We start from the raw sequence: 22,547 nt of genomic DNA on the forward strand, positions 1-22,547 counted from the left end.
TGTTTTCTATCTTACCTGCCCTTGAACCCTCGTAGAACTTGAATCCACGCTGTCTAAAAACCCTTTCCTTTCATATATATTTCTTGTGATAAATTCGTTTGGGAATGTATACATTTATGACTTTGTATTTCAGGATCCAGTATTCTTTTATTATCGGGTAGTTTGAAAAATAAAATGCTCCCACCTTCATTCTTACTTTTTAAAAGCCCAATGGTTTACTAAACAGAAATAAATACTTGATTTGGGATGCTTTAGCTGTAATTGCACCAAGTGTGGACTGGTGCACAGGGCCAAGAGGAAAACAGTCCAAGAGGACAGTAATTAGGGAAGCCATGCTGCAAAATGGTCAAGAGATGCCCCGAATATCTGCAGGGCTGGGGCCAGAACAGACATGGACACGCCCTTCCCCTCTTCTCTTCCCAACCCAGTTCTGTCCCCTTGGCGAGGCACTCCCCACCTTCTCCCAGTCATGCGGACACCCAGTCTACATGGCCATGTTCTGTTAAACATCAACCTTACTGGCCATCCTTCAGGCCTAGGGAAGCACACACAGGACCTGCCCAAGGAGATGGGCTCCAGGAAAGAGGCACGTGAAGACCCGAAAGACGATCAGGCCCATCTAGGCAGGAGCTCTGGGCTCCCAGGCACCTCAGGGTCGGCGTGGGAGGGGAGGCGGCCAGGCGACACTCCAAGAAGGCACAGCAGCTGGGCCTTCCTGGGGGGCCGTGCTTCCCAGCAGAGGGGCAGAGTCGGATGGGGGGTGGGGGCCAGACTGGGTTTTCCTCTTTTCCTCCTCGGAAACCTAGAAAAGGTCATGCTATCCTCCATGGCCTTTAGTGCCACATCTGTGAAATGGGGATAACGTTACTGTGGCATAAAAATCATATGTGGTCTTTGTTGCCAGTTCCCAGTGCAGAGCTCTTAAAACCCATGGAACTTCCTGAGTGATGAGGGTGACAGAAGCAGGTTTTATTCTAATGGAGTGGCTCTTGGCAAACCCCTAGACAGCTTCAGCATGGACTCAGAAAGACCAAGCCTTGCCTGGAGCCTGGAACTTTCAGCCCCACCCCCCTCCTTTGGGAGCTGGAGACTGAATTCATAATTGGTCTTGCCTACGTGATGAAATCCTCATAAAACCCCTAAAGGACAGGATTCAGAGAGCTTCCAAGTTGGTGAACACACCCACGTGCTGAGAGGGGGGTGCCCCCCAACTCCACAGAGACGGACGCTCCTGCGCTCAGGACCCTTCTGCACCTTACCTTGTGAACCCCCATCTGTCTGTTCACTCATACCCTTTATAATAAACTGTAAGGACAGCATTTTCCTGAGTTCTGTGACTCCTTCTAGCCAATTACTGTATCCTGAAGGGGGTACTGGGGGAACCCTCAACTTAGTAGCCAAGTTGGACAGGAGTGTGGGTAACCTAGGGACCTGATACTTTCCATTGGCGTCTGGAGTAGGGGGCTGGGGCGGGGCAATCTTGTGGGGTGGAGTCTTCAGCCTGCGGGGTCTGACGCGAACTCTGAATTGAATCAAGTTGTAGGGCGCTCAGTTGGTGCTGGAGAGCTGGAAGACTGGTTGATGGTGTTGGAAGAGACACCACCTATTTGCCATCAGGAGGGGAAATCACCCTCAGTTACCACCTCCAAATTAATGTTTAGCGATTTACACAGGTGTGAACACAAGATCTGGCCAATAGCTCTTCCAACCGCTTAGGGCCCAAATAGAACCACTCTCTGGCTAACCTCCCCCGCCTACTCCATAAGGCCTTTGTGAAGATTAAACTGAATGCTGCCTCAGAAGCCTCTCCCAGAGCGAGGCACTTGGAAACACTTATTAAGTGGTAAGCATTATGGTAAGGAAAGCAACGTTTTTGATACTACATAAAATCTTGCGATTATGAGAAAAACAATTCTCAAGAAATAAACCGTTAATTTTTCCCTCTGCTCTTAATTTTCAAAACTGAATTTTTAACTTGAAGCTAACCGGTCATTAAGTGAAGACACTCCAGGCACAGTGGCTCTGTGTAAGCTCATCACAGTGGATCTGTTCACGGCTTGGGCTCATCATTAGGCACACTCGTTCTAGAAGAGCGGGTGTGAGGCGTGTCGGTCCATCACCAGCGAAGCCTACCCTAAGGACTGCACAGGTCTGATTCTTCCCCAGGCAGCAGTCTCCCAAATGGAGTGGGAGGAAGGGGGAGGCAAGGGAGACCCCTACCCCCGGACCCACGATTTAAGGAGGTGCTCCCTCCCGGGCTCCTGCAGGTGCACAATCAGCATATGAGAAGGAGAACCTCCTTAAATGTGGTGCCCCGCTTGGCTTACCCTAGTCCCAGCCCTGGTGCCTGCCCGCCCCACAAGTAAGCCAGAGAGACCAGCAGGAGGTGGAGGTACGAGGAATCAAATGTACCTTTACATTTGTCTAAAAATAAGAGACTGAACTTCAGTAGGACAAGCTTATCTTCTCCAACAAATACAAGTCGCTGCTGCATGGGCTGATCTACATCAATCACATGACCCTTCGTGTGTTAGAGTCTAAACTCCCCGTAGCTCAGAATGTGACCGTATTAGGAGACCACGTCTTCACAGAGGTGATCAGGGCAGGCCCTAATCCAATATGACGGGTGTCCCCATTTTTTTTTAAAAAAAGGAACACTGTGACACAGAGACATAAGTAGAGGGAAGACCAAGTGAAGACCCAGGGGGAAGATGACCGTCCACAAGCCAAGGAGTGAGGTCTGGGGCAGATTCCCCCTCACACCCTCGTAAGGAGCCAGCCCCACCCCAGCCCTGACCTCAGACATCCAGACTCCGGAGCTGGGAGAGAATAGACTTCTGTTGTCTAAGCCCAGCCTGGGGTACTTTGTTATAGCAGCCCTGCAAACTAATACACCTTTATTTTCCATATTTTATGTGATGAAGATTCCAGGCCCTGACAGGGCGTGGCCTCAGGGACCACATCCGACTTAACTGCACTGTTTCTTACTCTGCTCCAGGCACGTCCCAGGCACCACAGTGTCTACTCACCTCTCCTGGCTTATTTTCAGCAGAGGAGAGACTCAAGTTCTGTAGCCACATGAGTGTTACGTGGGCCCCACTATCATCTCTTCCCATCCCTAGAGTGCTTTTTTGAGGGAAGTCTGACAGTCTTGCAGAACTGTGGGGCATGTTTTGTAGACAAAATGCTGATATCCCCTACCTGTATTTATTTATTTTTTGCATTCATTATGCAGAGACTCACTCTCTGTGTGTGCCTCTCGAAATGAGATTTTGACTGAAGTCAAATAAAATGACTATAACATAACTACAAGCCAAATCTCGCAACAGGACAGAAAAATGTAATCATTGTAAAAGCACAGATCTATAGACACCATCCTTGGCCCTTTGATTCTTTTGGAAGGAGCAGAAGAAAGTAGAAGGCGGTGGAAAAAGGAGTCGTGATGGCTGCAGTACTTAGAAAGCAGTGATTTTAAAAATTCTATAGTGTTGGGGGCAGGAACTGGTAATACTGGGCAAGAGGCATCTTATTTGGGGCAGAGGGTGCTGGGCAAAGAATCAATGGAACCAATATAATTCCTCAAAGTACATCAAAGGTTCCAAGAAAAAGTCTTTGGAGGTTTGGGACCACAAATATCAAATATTAAAGATACAAAATACTCATATATTTATATTAAAAAAAATTCTGGACTAGGGGGGTGGAATTATCTGGGTTTTCTGCTTTACCTTTAATTGCCCTTGGCTTCCCCATCTTTTTTCTTTGTGAGTCATTTGTCTTGCTTTTTTTTTTTTGGTCAACACGGCTTTTCTTGGGTCTTCAAAGATCTTGAAATAACCTGAAAGAGAATTTAAATATATTAAACCTTGTTTTTTTCCAAATATTTAAACCAAGGATCAACTGTACATTTAGCAGCAAAACCTATCCCTTAAACATTATTTTTAAATATCTTAAAAGGGGAATGAACTTAAAATTGGAATGAACTTAAAACCCTTCCCTTTGAAAAAAAAAAAAGTGAGGGGGTGGGAGTCGTGGCAACGTCTCTCTAATGGAAGTGCAGCATTATGAAGCAAAAAGTAGGAATGAGATGAAGGCCAAGCCTGAACAAACGTACTGAAGCCCACATCTAATTTTGCAAAGAAAATATTTTGAAAATGTTTTCCTTCCCTTACAGCCCCCAGCTTTAGTAATAATAGTTTCTCCAGATCATTTATTTTAGCACATTTCTCGGCTCCAAACAAAAAGTAACGGGGTTTATTCAACATCCTGAGAACTGTAATTAGAAATTGTTTTAGTCCCAGGAAAGAAACAATTCTTTCAATTCATAGATGTTTCAAGGATGTGCATTTTTTAAGAGATTCGAGCACTACCATACCAAAACAACAAAAAATCTTTCTTAGAAAATGCCAGTCAGTATAACTCCAAAATCCAATCACTTTTTTTTTGGAGATACAGGAATTTTTGTGCTCATGCAACTTTCCAAGTAAAATATCCAACCCCATAATATTTATTACACTTAACAGAATCCTCACAACATGACAAATTGCAAATGGCAACTGTTTCAGTTGAAAATATTTTCAAATTATAAAATGCCTTAAGTATTGAATCAAAATCAATATTTGCAATGGGCAATACTATTTATAAATGGTTCCACAGGCCAGCTGAGCTCCCACTCCACCCAGGAGGCCCCCAGCCTGAAGGCCGTGGGCTTGCACTTCAAGGCATTTAATCCAAACTGCCCAACTGGTGGAGCAAAGGGTTTGGTAGGATATGGAAAACCCAAGTTCTTGGGAAAAAATTAGGGTACAACACCATATATATAGTCTGATTCCAATATAGGAAAAAGAAAAAGAAAACAGATAAATGACAGACAAGAGGGAAGACAGAAGGAGAAGGAGGCAGACTCTGAAGAAGCACATGAACTCGCTACCGGAAGTGGTCGTTGAGTTTCCAGCATGAATTTCAAGGGTGTCTTACTTTCTTCTTTGTAACTGTGGACGTTTTACAAATTTTCAGGACCAAGAATATTCACCTTGATAAATGATCGTATAATCCTAAACACAATTTCAAAGTGCATTCTTCACACTGATGTAGGATAACCAACCAGCCTCCTGGAGCCGTGGGAGCCTCCCGTGCTCGGTGACAGGCCACTCAGCAGCGAAGGCAGGGACAGCAGTGAATTAGGTCCTGCTTTGCGTGGCTGCACAGATCTTGAGTTAATTAAGGTGTTGCCAAATTTCTTTTTTTCTAAATCCAAAAGCCCATATTGATTATTACTTGGTTAAATGCTCTCCACGGACAAGCGGTTAAAACAATATTTAGTTTCCAATTGCTGCAAAGAGGATGAGGGCTAAAAAGCATGGCTGAAATTTCCTATGTTGTGTCATCCTATAGTACACATTTGTGCCAAAACCTCTCCTATGCCAAAAGAACAACTTGATTTATGATGGAATATTGTTGGATCTGACTTAAAGACCAGAGCAGAGCCCAGAGAAGATTCTATTAAGTATGTGCAATGGTATTTTTAAATTTGCATTATGGTGTTATTAATAGTTCATTTATTCAGAAGGTATTTATCTGACAATGTAAATTATCCATGACACAGCTGAGAAGCCACAAAGGATCCAAAAAAATGTCACAAAGTCTGGGGAGAGGGGAGTTTTGCCAGAGAAAGACACGCTACCAGCCGCATGAGGTAACAGCCAGCCCCATCAAAGCAAAAAAGTCAGAACATTGTGCAAGAACTCCAAAAACACAGCCATTTGGGAACTTTGGTATGAGAGCAAACTGCTCAAGCCAGCCGAACAGCCCCTGGTCCTGCAGAAAGCAGAAATCGAGGAACCTGGGAGCCAACCCTGCCATGGTCAATTGCTATGAGCCCCATCCCCCCAGATTTGATGATCTAGGGAGCCCCATGTTCTGAGCAGTGAGAGGCAGAAGAACACACATGACTGTGTTAGTTGGAAAATTCTCATTGCAAATGGTCAAAGCTAAACACGCGTGAGCACCTGAAGGGCAGGTTTCATTTGCAAAGCAGCCATGGTGCCCAGAGAGACCTGGACTCAGAGCCGGGTTGGTACTGACCACCAGTGGCCAGTAGCCGCTCTCACCCTCCATCTGCCCATCTGCAAATTGTGGGTAAAAGAGAGATGGTGCAAGTCCAATGAGACAGAGTTTGTGGCAGTGCCAAGTGGACACATGCAAGGCATTGTATGTTCAGGTATGTGAAACCTCCTCATTCCCCAAACCACCAGACAAGGAGCACTCCCTACACACAGATTTTCCCGGCCACCTTGTCTCAGCAACAGTGAATGTTTCATACGCGGACGTCAACTCCTGGAAAGATGGAAAACTAGATGTCCCGAAGAGCTGCCTTCTTGACAGAAAACACCAGGATCTTGAGTGAACAACAGCTGTCCTTTGTGAGAAGGCTCTGTCCCACTCCTGACACCAGGAACAGAGGGCAGCATGCACCCCACGGTCATGGTGAGCAGCCATGGAAGCGCCCGTTGGTCCGTTTATAGCCCCGCCCACATAGGTGACAAAGGCAGCAGACATACTGGCTGCCCCCTCTCCTGAGAGAGGAAACCCAACGTCGTTTGGGTGTGCAGCCCACCCACCTCCCAATATGCCCTGGGGAAGGCTGACCCTGCCCCAGTTTCAGGGCTAAATCCTATAAATCCTATCACTGCATCCTTTCCTCTTGCCACCAACTGATTAAAGGATGAGCATGTGACATAATTTGGGGCAACTCAACACTGGGGGAAGTGACTAGAAGACTTCTGGAGAAAGTCTCTTGGCTGACAAAGGTCATGTGATACTGTCCCGTCTGTGTGACACTCAGAACTGTGACAGCCATCTCAAGATCATGAGAGGAGGTAGCTTGAGGATGAAACCAACATGCTGCGATGTCTGGGAATAAATGAAGGCAACTGCCTGGGGTTCTGCTCAGGAACGTAGAAGAGCAGAATTAATCAAATCTGAAGGCACAGAGCATCCTGTCTAGCCAGTGTCTAAGTTCAAAAGAGTCACCTTCCTCTTTCACTATCTGCCTCCAACACAGACATGCTGAATACACTTTCCTGTTCTAATTCTTTCTCTTTATTTTTTAATGGAGGTACTGGGGATTGAACCCAGGACCTCATGCACATTAAGCATGTGCTCTACCACTGAGTTATATCCACCCTCCAACTGTGCTCTAATTTTAAAATAAAATCATCTGCCAGAAGTTAGCCCAGCCCATAAATCTCCCTACTTAACAACATTATATCTAAGACTTGGGAAACAAATTAACTCTTACCAAGATAAGTGGCTTATCTCAATCTACATATGTATTGAGTGTCCAGGTACTGGAGTAACTTAGGATATGCCTTCACTAAAAAGGTTTGATGGGAGAATTGCACTTTTAGTTACTTGACTGTGGGCAGAATGTGGTGAGAGTCATAAGAGAAGTGCAAAGGAGGCAGCAGTCCCGCCCAGCACCGTGGAACAGCAGTGCCTCTTCAAAGGCGTGAGTATATCATGGGCACTTAGTACTCACTGGGTGGTAATGCAGAGGAGAGCAAGGAAGGCAGAGGAGACAGGGGAGCGAAAGTATGAAGGTACCTGGGAGAGGCACACTACAGAGTGTCTTTTACTCTCTGAATGTAGCTCAGAAATATTGACGACTTGTCTCTAAAATTAAGAAGTCACATTGCTATTTTTCTCTTTCCATGATCTAAGTGCAACCTGCCCTTCAAATCCATTCATTCATTCAAATTGTTCTTCCATCCATCCATCCATCATCCATCTATCCATTCACCCAACCGTCATCATCCACCCATCCACCATCTATCAATTTATCCATCATCCATCCATCTACCCATCCATTCACCCATCCATTATCCATTCATCATCATCCATCTATTATCCAGCCAGCCAGTCAGCCACCATTCATCCATCCATCTATCTATCCAATATGCACTAAGTCCATTTCCTCCAGGTGCAATCACTGAGAAGCACTAACTAGGGGTGGGCTTTGCTGTAAGTTCAGAGTCTAGTGGGAAAGATAAGGTTGTAAAGAAAAAATCATAAATATTAACTCCCCCATTGCCTCGTTTAACCCCCAGCTGCAGAATAACTCCCATGAGGGAGTTATGTAAGCAGAACACAATTGAGAACAGCACACGAACTATTTGAGAGACTGAAGGAGGAAAATTAGACAGCCAAGAACACAAGGAGGAGCAGTCAGAGAATTAGAAGAAAGCTAGAAAAGATCCAGGTCCTGGATGCCAAGGAAGGGCATTCAGCGAAGCAGAAACCGTCACAGCATCAATCTGCAGACAGTTGAATAAGAATGAGAAATTCAGTCAACCAACCAACCACACATGTTGACAAACAGGCACTGAATTCGACAAGCCAAAACCTCTGTGTGACCTCCAACGATCTGCCACTCTGCAAAGGTTCAGGAGTGGAAGTCTGGGCAGAGATGTGAAAGTCAACACAGGCTACAACAAAAAGAGAAAAGGGGAGAGTAGTTCAAGGAGAAAAGACTAAGGTATCCCCTCGCCCAACATTTGCTGCATGCCTACGTGTTTCAGAAAGTGGCAGCAGCGAGGGATGCCTCAGCGCAGAGGACTCAGTCCTGCCCGCCAAGAAGCTTACAGCCCAACTAGAAGAAGGTTTATCTTGTTCGTCTAGTTGGTTTGTTCAGGATGAGCAAAGCAGGGATCTTTATGGGCAGAATAGAGGGAAGAGTGTTGCTGTAGTAGAGACAGATTCTAGAGACAGAGGAACAGGGATGGTCCAGACTGGAAGAGTCAGAGGAAAGGCCAGGGCGCGACTTCAGCTCTGACAGGTGGGAGGGACCGCAGAGCCTCGGAAGACATGGTGAGCTACTGGATGGCTAGCAACCGGCTCTCCACGGGGGACACCTCTGATATGAAGCGCTCAACAATTTCTGTGGAGTAACTCTTCCTATCATGGGCAATTTCAGGAAACCAGCAGAAGTCCCTGAGTCCAGAGGTGAACGGAGATGCAGGTGAGCTCTCTAGCAAGACCGCAGGTGCCAGCCCAGCCACACGTGTGCTCCCGAGCCAAGCAGAGAAAAGGGCCCTGCAGCTGTCGGGAAGTAACGGGGTGATGGCTGGCAGAGGAAGTCTGTGAAGACCAACCAAAACCAGCCGCTCTCCTAGTGCCCGAATCCCCGCGAAATGTCACTTGCGGGGAGAGTGACAACTAAGGAGACAGAGTCCCAAAGCCAAAAAATACGGCAGCGAGCGCTCTCAAATGGCTTCCGCACAAGCCCAGCTGCTTCCCGAACCCGGTCAGTAGCCCGATGTGCTCTGTTGATGGTCACCTCCCCTCAAGCTGACACCGCTGCGTGAGTGTGCACGTACGTTTCCACTTGTAAATCCCTGTGCTGCGTGATCCGCTATAGCTAAGAACGCAGTGAGGCAATTCTTGGCATCTTTTCAAATTCCCCAAAGGGGCTCCTTTTCTTCCCCATCATAGAAAAATGCTGGAAAAATATCCCAGAGCAGTTGTGCCAGAAGAAAACGGCGAAAGTCTTCATGAATCACATCTGAGCCGAGTCACGGCCACACCCGGACGCGGCTCGTCCGTTTTGTTTTGTTTTCTTCTGTGGTTGTTTTGTTTCATTTCACTTCGTCTCTCAGGGTCGATCTTTTCACCATTCACAGCATTAAATCCACCTCCATCCTTCATGCTTCTTCCTGGGTTCTTTCCATGGAGAGAGCAGCATGAATCTAGACATGAACGCGCCTTTGGGGCCCGTGATGCTCTCCAAGCACCAGCGCTGGGTCTGTCTTTCCTTCTCGGCGCAGCCACGCGCACATGACAGCACTCAGGCTGACCAAGCTGCTGGCAGGGCAGGAGATGTGCTGCCGTGTCCACCAGAACAAAATACACAGCGGCCAAACAGCCCCACCGCCGACCTCAGTCTGGGGACCACGGCCTGCCTCGAGGTACCCAGTAAACACGGGACATTTGAAGGAAAACAGGCTGCGCTTGAAAGGCGGGTGACATCAAGAAACGGAAAACAACCATAAATACTCCTTCTCTCCTGTTTCACACTGAGCCTCTGTTAAAGGAAACACATTTACCAGAGTTGTGTTTTTTTTTCCCCCTAAGCTCAACTGGAAAAACATAAATATTTAGTCATTTTATAACAGCAGACAACTGACAAGCAGGCCACAGACTAAAGGAACATTGTGTATTTCTAAGAAAGTTCATCAAACAAAACATATCTTTGAGAACAGAATCCCAAAGTCTGTGTGAGAAGCAAATTTGGCGTTCAGCATGAATTTTGTCTTGATACAATCGCAAGGGCACGTCCTAGAGAAAGCACATGCATCAATGACCATCCCTGCAAACAATGAAGTCTGCTTCATATTTTTAAATTAACAGCACTGGGCAGAAAAAAAAATTTTAAACACTGTTCATGCATCATTGCTTTAGAGGTTGCATACAAAATAACTAATTGCTGGTTCAATTAATCAATGTTGTATTAACACCTCAATATTATAATTAAGAAATGCAAAATCCCTGCGTGGCAAGATGATCTATAACAGAATAAAAATAAAAATAACTTGCATTAATAGAGAGAGCACATGTAAGGGAGCCAAAGAATATTACAGAGCATCATTTTGAGATGAAATTCCTGCTGTCGGTGTCATTCTGATGCTTGGAGGAGGCAGGTGTCTTTATTCTGAATATAGTATGGAAAGGCAGGGAGGGAGAGTTAGAAGTTCTCCTAAGGAAAATCTGCTGGCGTAAAGGCAGAAAGAAAAAAAAATGGAAAAAATACTGAGACTCGCCAATAATGCAGGCAAGTCTCTATGGTATCTGCCATCACTGCCCTGTTGTTAAAAAACAAACTGCCAAATACTTACAGAGAACCAACTGGGAAAGGCTTCCTAACGCTCTTAGAGTGAGAAATTTCAAAGAACCTCGAACTCGTCATGAAATTAGTTCTGCGCCCACTGGCCTGGCTGAGACACTTGGCCCCTCTGGATGAGTATTTCACCACCAGGAGCACTGGAACTGGCTCTTCCATTTCCACTGACTTTGTTTTCTTTTTTTTAATTGAAGTATAATCGGTCTACAATGCTGTGTTAATTTCCAGTATACAGCAGTATGTTCCAGTCACCCATAGGCATACATATATTAGTTTTCGTATTCCTTTCCATCATAGGTCACTACAAGATATTGAATATAGTTCTCTGTGCTCTACAGTGGAAACTTGTTGTCCACCTAGTTTACATATACTAGCTAGTATCTGAAGATTTCAAACTCCTAATTTATCCCTCCACCCCCACTTTCCCCCCGGTAACCCTAAGTTTGTTTTCTGTGTCTGTGAGTCCACTGACTTTTGACGAGTTTAACAGAACTGCATCACAATCGCCTCATTTGTACTGGACACAGTGTGGAAATAAAGGCTTTTTAATCCTCTCATATATTTAAGTAGAAATCAGCAGCCTCGCCACAAATGCCCTTCACTGACACTCAAGACGTGAGGTTTATCACACGCCCCTGGCTGTACAGTTTTGCATCCCATCAGTACAGAATTTTCCATGAAATGCATCATCGCCGAGACCTTGAATAGGTATTCAGGGGGCACGTAGGATGAGAAAGTTCCCAGGTGTGTCTCTCGCTCCCAGAGAGCCTACACACCTTGCAGGGGCGTTAGCATGTGGCCTAACGTTGCACAGTGCAGAGTAAGGGGGGACTGCCAGCCCCAGTCAGGAGCACCGAGACAGCTCAGGGAACAGGAAAGGGAGCTTCAGCTCCGGGTGGTAGGATTTAAATTAGCTGATGAAAAACAGGAAGATGTGTACAGACGCAGAGAGGAGGGCAGCTCAGGCAGCGGAAATGAGGGACACGGGCCACCAAGTGCGAGGCGGTTGAGGAAGATGCATCCATGAAGGGGTGCGGGGCAGGACTGACCGAGACAGGGGAGAAAAAGCCTCTGTCAACAGCATAACAACATCTAAATCATCCCTGCCGTCTCCCAAGGCGGCTGAGGAGGGCTTTGCAAGGCAGGGCAACGGCCTCGGAGAGAGGGTGTGCAGAGCAGCTGGGCCGGTCCCTCAGGCAGAGGTTCTAGAAGAGCAGAGACGAGGGAGAGCCCGGGGTGGGGGCGCTGGGCACGCTGGCTGGATCGCAGAGGGCTGGACGGAGCCATCGGGAGCGCCCAGAAGTACACGCCGCGAAGTTCGCCCTTACACTGAACAAAGCAGCTGGAGATTGCTGAGCATCCGTGGAACGGAGCTTCTCAAAGAGGCTTTTGGGAAGATGCACGAGGCGGCTCAGTGCAGGGAGGGAGAGGCTGCTGCCGTGGTCCAGCCGGTAAGGAAGGAGGCAGGACGATGGAGGGTGAGCAGAAACGCCAGGAGCGGGGCGTGAGGGCAAGAGAGAAGGAGAGAGGGTGGAAAGCAGGAGAGCGGGGTCTTGATGAAGGTGGGGCACTCTGTTCCAGCCCCAAGCCTCAGTCCCAACCCGTGGAGCTGGGCAAGGTGGATGGGGGCCCCGGAGCTTGGCCCAGGCAGGGACTGTCCTTGGATTTCTCCAGGGCGCAGAGCAACATCAGAGCTTCCCGGGGCGGGGTGGGGGGATGCTAAGATGTGGGCCGTGAGGGGGGCGGCAGGGAGATGGAAAGGCACTTCTCAGCCAGTGGGTGGTGGGTGGGCGCCCTCCTGGGAGGCAGAGCTGATCCCACACGCTGCTCTGGGATTCTTTTCTGGCTTGGAAATTCTCTGAGTTTTCCATTTGCAGCACTCACGAGATACAATTAGAACGTTTCTCCAGCCCTTTCCCCCTCTTGCTGGGAAAGGAGCTTTCGAGGACCTGGACTTCTCTTTGCTGGCCTCTGAAGTATGGCCAGGTTTTGCTGTCCCGAGACCAAATCTTCCAGGCTGGCTCTCTCATTTTAGAGCAGATGGAATATCTCGATTTTCATGTAAAGAACAAGTGCATCAGGAGCCAATTCACCCAGCAAGGCACCTGCTGTTTCTCTGGGTGGGAGTCACGGCCTCATTCGTTGTCCAGATCGCAGAGCCTCTGGTGGCACCAATCGGTCCACCCACTTACAGAGAACGGCTGGAAAGGGGTTATCACCATTCTCATCGTTTGATAAGGAAGCTGAGGTCTGCGAGGACCACAGATCTGGGAAGTGGACGAGCAGGGACTGGAACTCAGAATTCAAGCCCAGCCTCTACTTGTTCCATGAGCCTTGCTGTCTTTTCAGTGGAGGGAAAGCCACACGCTGGTTCAACAGCAGAGAAGGCAAACAGGAGGCAAGCTTCCCTGAACCCTTTCCGTGAGTCATTTCCACCGCAGGGCCCCCTCCCAAGATCCATGAACCTCTTTCAGTTAAAACCCAGGCTGCGTGGGAAGACTTCCCTTAGAGAGCTGGACGCTGTTACACTTGGACGGGTCACTCAGAACTAATTCACGTCCCAAAGACAAAAAGTCCACACATACGGATACATGCAAAGATTAGCCTTAAGGCCTCCCAGCTTCTCCCTCAGTTTACTAGATGTCTCTGAAGTGCTAAGTGCAGGCAATTTATTTTCTGAATCGATGTCCTAAAATCTCACCTAGCTGCAGTGGCCTTCTTAGGAAGGCTCAAGAATGTTATTTCAGGCTGAGCTGGTCGTGGGTACCCTCCCAGCAGATGCTCCCCTCACTGGTGTTTCAGACGTGGTGTGGCCTCAGACATCACACCACCCACTCTCCACCCCATCTGTCCACCAGCATTTTCCAAAACAAAAGGCAGCCGAACCAAGAGCCTTGCAGAGGAAAGCTGCACAGACACCAGTAAAGTAGATCCGGGAGGAGAGCTCAGCTGCAATCTCTAACATCACCGTCTTCCCTTTTCTTCCTGTGACCACCAGCCTGCTACTTGCTCTGGAGAATGAAACCCTGGTCCCACACCACTTCACTGCTCTCGATCTACCTGGGGCCTGGGGCCCAGAAAACACTCCAGCTGCCCTTGGTGCTGAGCAGGCTGTGTGAACCCAAGACAACCCCATCACTCCCTTCCAGACACTCCCACATCATGGTGACACCTTCACGAGTGAGAGAAGACAAGCTGTGTGACCCTGGGCAAGTTACTTAACCTCTCTGTGCCTCCATTTACACATCTTTATAAGGGATGCAATAGTGATAGCTACTTATATATTTAATATATAAGTAATATATTTAATAATCTATTTTTATATTTTATATATTTAAAGAGCTTAGAAGAGTTCTTGAAACACAGCAAGCCCTCAATAAATGCTAACTACTGACTCAGCTGCATCAGATGGTTTATGGAGAAGAAGTTCCAATGAGTTTTGAGGACTTGTGAATTTGAAGTACTTTGTCCACTGGAATCACATTAATAATTACCTATTAGAGATCATTTAAGAGCAAGTGCTTCCAGTGAGTGTGAATTTCATACCCAGGGCAGTAAAGGCAGGGTGTCCACTCCTGCAGCTCAGCTTTGCCAGTTAACTGGTTTGGCGGGATGCTTCCCAGGGAAGCGAACTTGAGTTGGAGATAAAGGTGGAGGGCATTCCATAGGGTGTGCTTGTGGGATCAACATCTGTGGATGGCAAGGAGGAAGCAGGCCTGGGCAGCAGGGAAGGGTGGACGGTGAGACAGCCGTAGGAAGGGCCTCAGACAGCCCTCTGGGGTGAGCAGCAGCCAAGCTGACTGAGCCAGCCCTTCACAGCCGCGAGTCAGTGGCAAGGGGCCAGGCCTTTAACCCCTGCTGTGTGGTTAACTCTATGCATCAACTTGCAAGGCTATGGTCCAGCCATTTGGTCAAACACGAGTCTACGTGTTGCTGTGATGGCATTTGGTAGATGTGCCTCACATGCACAATCAGTTGACTTTAAGTAAAGCAGATGACCCTCCCTAACATGGGGGGCCTCACCCAATCAGTTGAAGGCCTTAAGAGAAAAAACAGGTGTTGAGGAGAGGAAGGAATTCTGCCTCCAGACTAACACAGAAATCCTATCTGCGTGTCCAGTCGGCCAGCCTGCCCTACAAATTTCAGAATCAAGCCTGGAACATTGGACCTAGAGATTATCATACGGCGTGAAGTCAGTTAGACAGAGGAAGACAAACAATGTATGACATCACTTATATGTGGAATCTAAAAAATAAAACAAATGGACTTATTTACAAAACAGAAACAGACTCACAGACATAGAAAACAAACTTATGGTTACCAGGGGAAGGCGGTTATAAATCATGGGTATGCGATTAACAGACAAACTACTTTAAACAAAATAGATAAGCAATAAGGATTTGCTGTACAGCACAGTGAATTATATTCAATATCTTGTAATAACCTATAAGGAAAAAGAATCTGAAAATATATATATGTATAACTGAATCACTTTGCAATATACCTGAAACTAACACAATACTGTAAATCACTTCAATTAAAAACCAAATGACTGGTACACCATCTCCTGCCTGAGTTTCCAACCTGCTGACCCATCCTGTAGAATTTCTCAAAAAGGCAGCCTGCAGCCACCTGAGAGCAGGTAGGTAAAAGGGCCATGGCGGGAGCGCACTGAGCTGCTACGAATGGCCTGAGCATCCTCTGGTCCCACGGGCCCCAAGGAAGTTTGCCAGACTTTCAGGGCTGAGTCAAGCCTGAGAGAAGGAGGCTGGAAGTGTCCTGTGGCGGGAAGAAGCTACAAAGAGGGCGTCACAGGTAGACAGACACTGGGCATCACCCATCACCACGCCACAGAGAGCTGTAGTTACTGCAAGAGCCCTGAGGAGCCTTCCAACACGCCCCCGGAAAGACAGCCCCTGTTCTGGCCTCAGCTTTCCAACTCACAACGCCCTGGTGAGTAAGCCTTCCAACAGCCCCTTGCTGGGACGCCCATTCCTGCCCCAGCCCTGGAGGACCAGAGGCGAAGGTCAGTGGGAAGGAGGCATGAAAGAGCTGGGCCGGGAGATGTAGGGGCGGCCGCAGCCCCAGAGACCTTTCCAATCCTGAGACGAGCTCAACATGCCAAGGAAATTTAAAAGGACTGGGCACGGACTTGTCTTTAGACTTATCTAGACTTGTCAGTACTTGAAAACTAGACTGTTAATTAGTACCTGGACGTGCCAGGGAAGTCTGGCACCTACGAGACCTGAAACGGGGGTGGAAGGTGCTTTAGACTTGAGCCATGAGTTTGGGAAAAGTAAGTCAAGTTCATTCACTGCATCCTAGTGAGTCCAGTTCATTTGAAACCCAGATGCTCAGCTTTGCACAAGTGAGGCGGACAGCCCTGGGCGGAAAACCTGTAACCCAGCCAGGTGAGAGGACGTGGGTGAGCCAAGAGTGAGCAACAGCCCACCTGGTCTCTGCAAGAGATGAAGCAAGAAGACATAAAATCCGGGAGGAGTGGGGTCCTCCCTCCGGGACTGGGCCAAAATGGGAAAAACGCGTCTGGACAAACACTGACAGAACTGTCTCGGGAGGGTCACTGATCCAGGCTGGTGACACACCCATGCCCCAACCCCCTCCCCCCCCACCTCCCCATCCTGGCTTCAGCTCACCTGGGACTGCAAAGGTAATGGGTGCAAATGCCTGGATGGGAGAATGGCTGGGCCTCCAGGAACTTTGATGACATCAAACTTAGAAGTACTGGCCTGTAGTGGGCCAGGGGCTGGAGGAAATGTCCCACTGTGTAGAGACTTTCAAGTTCATGGCTGGGCTCCCATTCTCCTTCTGGGAAGGGTGGGTGAGATAGAAAATGTCCCCCAAGGGACAGGATTCGGCTCCAGTGCAGTGTCACAGGGTCTCCACCTGCCCCACAGGAGGCAGCCCCCCATCTCAACTAGAATGAAAGGGCCCAGATGGGACCTTGGAGTGTCCCCAGCCTAGGTGGCAGTCTGTCTCCTGCCAGGACTGTAGTACGTCATCAGTCCCGCCCACCACCCCTCCCTGCTCTTGAAAGGAGTGAGAGCAGGTAAGAGAGGTTCCATTTTATTTGGCCAAGAAATGCTATAATAAGAAATCTTAACAAAGATGAAATCATAGCACCAGTTGAAAGCAGAATTAAAGTCAAGAGACATTTCTGGCCGCAATACGCCAAGAGGCTTTTGTTGTTTTGTTTTGTTTCTGTGTTTACATTTTAATTGTTTTAGACAACCGGTAACTAATGTGGAGTATCTTCTGCAGGGGAGCCAACAAGATGTCAGTCTGAGACTTCAGGCCATTCCTAAGCTCTGACTGAGCTCATTGGAAATGAAAGGCAGCCCTGCGATGCCGACGTGCCTGTGTGTCCAGCCCCACTCGGAAATCCTCGGCTCAGAGATTCACATGGTGTCACTGTTGGGTCTTTTTCATCTCCAGCTATAGCAGTCAGGTTTCCAGGGAACAAGAGATGGCCAGAAACATCTCTACCCACACGACCTGGGGCCCATTTAGCTTCTACTGTTGGAAGTGATGGGCGTCATATGATTCAGAGCCGCTGGATTCCAGAATTGGTCACAGGACCCCCACCCTGACTCCCCACTCTCAGCAATTCAATGACAGCACCTAAGACTCAGCAGCCCCACGAGGCAGGAATCCAGCCCCACGTGCAGGTAACACCAGTGACGAGGACGCTAACTGAAGGCTCAACTGCAAAGGCACCACTGTCCCGAAAGACCTACAGAGCTTTGTAAAGACTGAAAGAAATCGAGGCTAATCTCTTCCAGGACAAGGACCATGTACTAAGTTAACTCATGAAGCAATCCAATGCCATACTATTGGACTAGACCTGCTCAGTAGGAAAAAAACCACAGAGATGAAAAGGTAGACAGGTGAAGATGCCAGACAGGTGACAGATAGACAGACACAGAGGACAGACAGAAATTGACACTATTTTGAGTTTTCACTGCCAAAGGCTAACCAGAGAACTCCGCAGAGATACGGGAGGACACGGGAGGGCACAGAATCACAGCAAAACATGGTCCCCATACCAGAGGAATTTCCCCCATTTTAATTCTCAGACAGCCTGACTCTCCAAGCTTCTCACCCCCTGGACTTGCTCCCATGAGCATTTTACCCCTATTTCTATTTTTATCAATCCTCCTATTTCTGTTTGCCAGCCTTTCCCGTCACCACTTGAAGGAGAGAGGATAATCGTTTTCTCCTGGAATAATCATAGAAGCAACTTCGAAATAAATTCACAGGCATCGAAAAATCAAAAGGAGCAGAAGTCAAAGCCTAACAAGCACATTTTTAAAAGGAAGTTATTTTTATGAAAAGTATTTTGAACTTGGGAAGACTTTGAAGGTCCTCGAAGCCAATTTCATTGTCTTTCTGAACACGTTTCATCCTGTTATGCGAGCTTGGCATAAACCTCCTGCTTCTTGATTTAATTTCAGTCTTTAACTTTTGACACTTTCATTGCAAATGTAGGAACTTAAAAAAAAAAGAACAGCTGTACAAACATTAGGCATTCAAAACTCAAATAATTTTTGATAAATAGTGACCTTAAATGGGGAGGAAAGGTGATGAGGACTGAAAAAGCACCAAGTGATATATTTACGGTAATTTAAATTCACCCTTATCATTAAAATGTTTCACTAAATTATCATATATTATACAAAATTATCATTAAAAATGCTTCTGTGTTTCGTAACCAGCAGCTCCAGCAACCACATGGTAAAAATAAAGCTTACTAACACATTCATGTGCTGGCTTTGTCATTTTTTCCTTCTTTTTTCTCTCAAGTCCTTTTGAAGAATATCTTTGAGCACCAAACAGTGATTTGATGCTTAACGTTCAACTCCTTTCAGCAGCTGGAAGTTTCCTGAATAAAACACACGAGCCTTTCATTCCTGAAACTTTAAGATCTGGTGAAAGTCCTCAAAAAATTATGATCCAGTTGGAGTGAATTTCCTCCTGAGAAGTGAAAGATAAACCACATCAAAAAAGCCCTTGAAGCACTTTCTTCCTCTGCTGAGCACAGCTAGCCTCGCCAAGGCCGGGGCAGGAGCGCAACTGGGCCATCGAGGCAGGGTGAGACCAGACTTATTTCAGGCAGGAGCCCAGGCAAGGTGACATTCAAAATCCTGTCCAGGCCACGGCACCATGCAGTGATGTCAAATCAAGCCAGTTCAAAGATGTCACACTTTTAGGGTGTGGAGAAAAGGGAACCCTCCTACACTGCTGGTTGGAATGTAATTTGTTGCAGTTACTATGGAAGAAGGTATGGAGATTCCTTATAAAACTAAAAATAGAGTTACCCTATGAGCCAGTAATCCCACTCCTGGGCATATGTCCAGAGGGAACTCTAATTCAAAAAGATACATGCACCCCGATGTTCATAGCAGCACTATTTATAATAGCCAAGACATGAAAGCATCCTAAGTGTCCATCAATAAATGACTGGATAAAGAAGTTGTGGTGTACATATATACACTGGAATACTACTCAGCCCTAAAAAGGAATGAAATCATGCCATTTGCAGCAACAAGGATGGAACTAGAGATTGTCATACTAAGTGAAGTAAGTCAAAGACAAATATATGATATCACTTATAGGTGAAATCTTAAAAAAATGACACAAATGAACTTATTTACAAAACAGAAACAGACTCACAAACACAGAAAAGAAACTTATGGCTACCAAAGGGGAAAGGCAAGGAGAAGGATAAACTAGGAGTTTGGGATTATCAGATACAAATTACTATACACAGAATAGATAAACAACAAGGTCCTACTATATAGCATAGGGAATTATAGTAAGTAACTTATAATAACCTATAATGAAAAAGAATATATATGTACAACTGAATCACAATACCGTACACCAGGAACTAACACAACATTGTAAATCAACTATACTTCAATTTTTTAAAAAAACTTACACTTTTAATTGATATCCTTGTATCTTAAATAACTTTTCTTTGAGAGGGTATCTCTATCACATGAAGAGATCTGAAACAGGTCCAAATCATATCCTTTTCAACAAAGATGCATGTAGAGAAAGATGCCAATGTCTCCAACAGTGGGACTTTTCTGGACACTTTCCAGGATTCTCAAGACAAAATTGTATTAAAACAAACAAACACCAGAGCCATCCTTTGGGGGTTCCTTGCTGCAGGGCTGCTTGGGGAAGCTCCATCTGTGTGGGAAGTGATGGATTTCAGGCCCACCATTTAAAACAGCCTGGTTTCTCACTGGTCCTACTGAATTAATCAGCTATTTTGCAGGCAAATATCACAAACTCAGAAATCAGTAAGTTCCTCTAGACATCGCCCAGTCTAAGGAAACCTTGACCCTGCTCTTGTATCAGGAAAGGTCCCTGATGATGTTTTCAACCATCCTTGGAGAAAAAGGAGGAAAAGTGGAAGAAGAGTAATTTTATTCACACAGCTAAGTTACAGTAACTGAAGGTATTTTCCTTTCTTTTGAGATTATATCTTTCTTTTTTTTTTTTTTGCTCTTAATGTCCTTACTTAAAACAAATTGAAAATCCTGATTCCCTTTATTTTTTTATTTTACTAGTCCTATACGTTAATATCAAGTCTCCACTCTAAAATGTCTACAAAATTATGAGAATTTTATTAGACACCTGAAAACGTTTACTGTTAAATAAATATAAGAAAATACAAAATATTATATACAGTATGATTACGACCAGGAAAGATAATACACACATGTGATATAAAATGGAAAATGAAAATAGTTGCATAAGGATGGTATAATTGGGACAATGTCAAAGTTTTTTAATTTCTTTTTAATATTCTAGTAGAATTATCTTTGAAATTGAAAGAAGTTTCTTTTTAAATTTATTTTTTATTGAAGTATAGTTGGTTTACAATATTTTACTTTCTGGTGTACAGTAAAATGATTCAGTTTTTTAGACACACACACACACACACACACATTCTTTTTCACATTCTTTTCCATTATGGTTTATTACAAAATATTGAGTCTAGTTCCCTGTGCTGTACAGTAGGACCATGTTGTTTATCTATTTTATATACAGTAGTTGTATCTGTTAATCCCAAATTTCTAACCTACCCTTTCCCTTCCTTTCCCCTTATGGTAATAACCATAAATTTGTTTCCTATGTCTGTGAGTCTGTTTCTGTTTTGTAAATAAGTTCATTTGTGTCATATTTTAGATTCCACACATAAGTGGTATCACATGGTATTCAGCTTTCTCTGTCTGAATTACTCCACTTAGTGTGATCATTTCTAGGTCCATCCATGTTGCTGCAAATGGCACTATTACACTAAAAGAAGTTTCGAGTGAATATATATTATTATAATGAGTAGGAAATCAAAGGACAAATATAAATTCCCTGTCCAAGCACACACACTTCTCTATACTACCGGAGTGTGTCTTTCTAAAAATATTGAAATAAATGTTAGCTCTCTTATCATTTTCACAATTCATATATAATGATTATTATTTATTGTATCTTATCTAAGTACTGATCCAATTCTCATATCCTTGTTAGGTCCTGAAGAACAGCAGAAGCCATATTCAAAGACCCTTCTCTGGTAGAGTCAGCTTGAACAGGAGAGATTTTTAAATCTTCATAAAATTCCTATTAATCTCAAGCCACTACAAGATTCACCATCCATTTGCTGTCTTAGTGGGAGTCTGAGATGTTAACAGAGAGAGTATTTCTTTCTTCTTTTCTTTCCCAATTCTAACTGAAGACTCTACTTTGGCTTCCCTTAAAACAATCTTCACATTGTACCTGTAGTTAACAATACTGTACTGCGCACTTGAAAAGGTGTTAAACAGATAGGTCTCACGTTAACTGTCCTCATAATAACAGTAATATCTTCAGTGCTTAATAAATGAAATCATTTTCTCCAACTGTCCTCCCTTCCAACTTCCTCCTTCCCATAGTTGAAGGTTTAATTTATTCTCTTGCCAAATTCTCAGTTTTTCCTACAAGATGAAGGGCATGATTTTTAATTCTTTCCTTCCTTCTCATTTCTGTCCAGTTTTTAAGCCATCAGGAAGCCATCAACACTATCCTAATGCTTTCGTCACAAATAATAGAAAATTATATAAAGAAAACCCTCTTTGAGTGGTACAGCATCCACTGACATCCGCAGTTTTTAAAAAATGTTATCTCTTATCGAATACCCCTTGTGTCCCTCGGCTTAACTAGGAGGACAATAAATATTCTTCCTAAAAAGCAATCCTAGGCCACCACATGGCAGACTCCTCTGAGACAGTCAAGGCCCTATTTCCACTACAAGCACACTGAAATGGTATAGAACAAATAACCACCAGCACCCAACACTCACCACTCAGAACAAGAACTTGTATAGTAGCCAAGAGCAAAAGGAAGAAAAAGAAATCCTTCAGCTCCAGAATCAATGAGAAAACAAAAGCAAGAGTGGTGAGTGCTAGCTGAAATCACAGTAACCCATAGGAATTTGAGCCACAAATGCAGGTTCTAAGGACTGGAGAGGGTATGGAGATGTCCCAAGGCCCAAGCAGGGACAAAACAGATAGCTTATGGCCCAGGGGAGGCAGGAGAACTAGAATTGGGACTCTCCCTAGCAAGGAGGCTTGGTAAGTGCCCAAGG

General features: G+C 45.5%; 1 protein-coding gene and 1 non-coding gene across 5 annotated transcripts in view; both read right to left on the reverse strand.

Annotated features, from left to right (window-relative positions):
- The window catches only part of ERG (ETS transcription factor ERG), a 247,546-nt gene that overhangs the window by 174,067 nt on the left and 50,932 nt on the right, over nt 1–22,547 (reverse strand). For 2 of the 4 annotated variants that reach the window (XM_072969239.1, XM_072969246.1), the window contains exon 2: nt 3,726–3,835. The gene's annotated coding sequence lies outside the window, so the exon portion shown is untranslated. Of the gene's footprint in view, nt 1–3,725; nt 3,840–9,374; nt 9,461–22,547 lie in introns of those variants that run through there. The other 2 variants (XM_072969242.1, XM_031685407.2) reach the window with 2 other exon arrangements.
- On the reverse strand, nt 7,110–7,182 carry TRNAI-AAU (transfer RNA isoleucine (anticodon AAU)). The gene has a single exon. It is a non-coding gene; the product is annotated as a tRNA-Ile (tRNA).

Source organism: Vicugna pacos, chromosome 1 (genome assembly GCF_048564905.1).
Source record: "Vicugna pacos chromosome 1, VicPac4, whole genome shotgun sequence".
NCBI lineage: Eukaryota > Metazoa > Chordata > Mammalia > Artiodactyla > Camelidae > Vicugna > Vicugna pacos.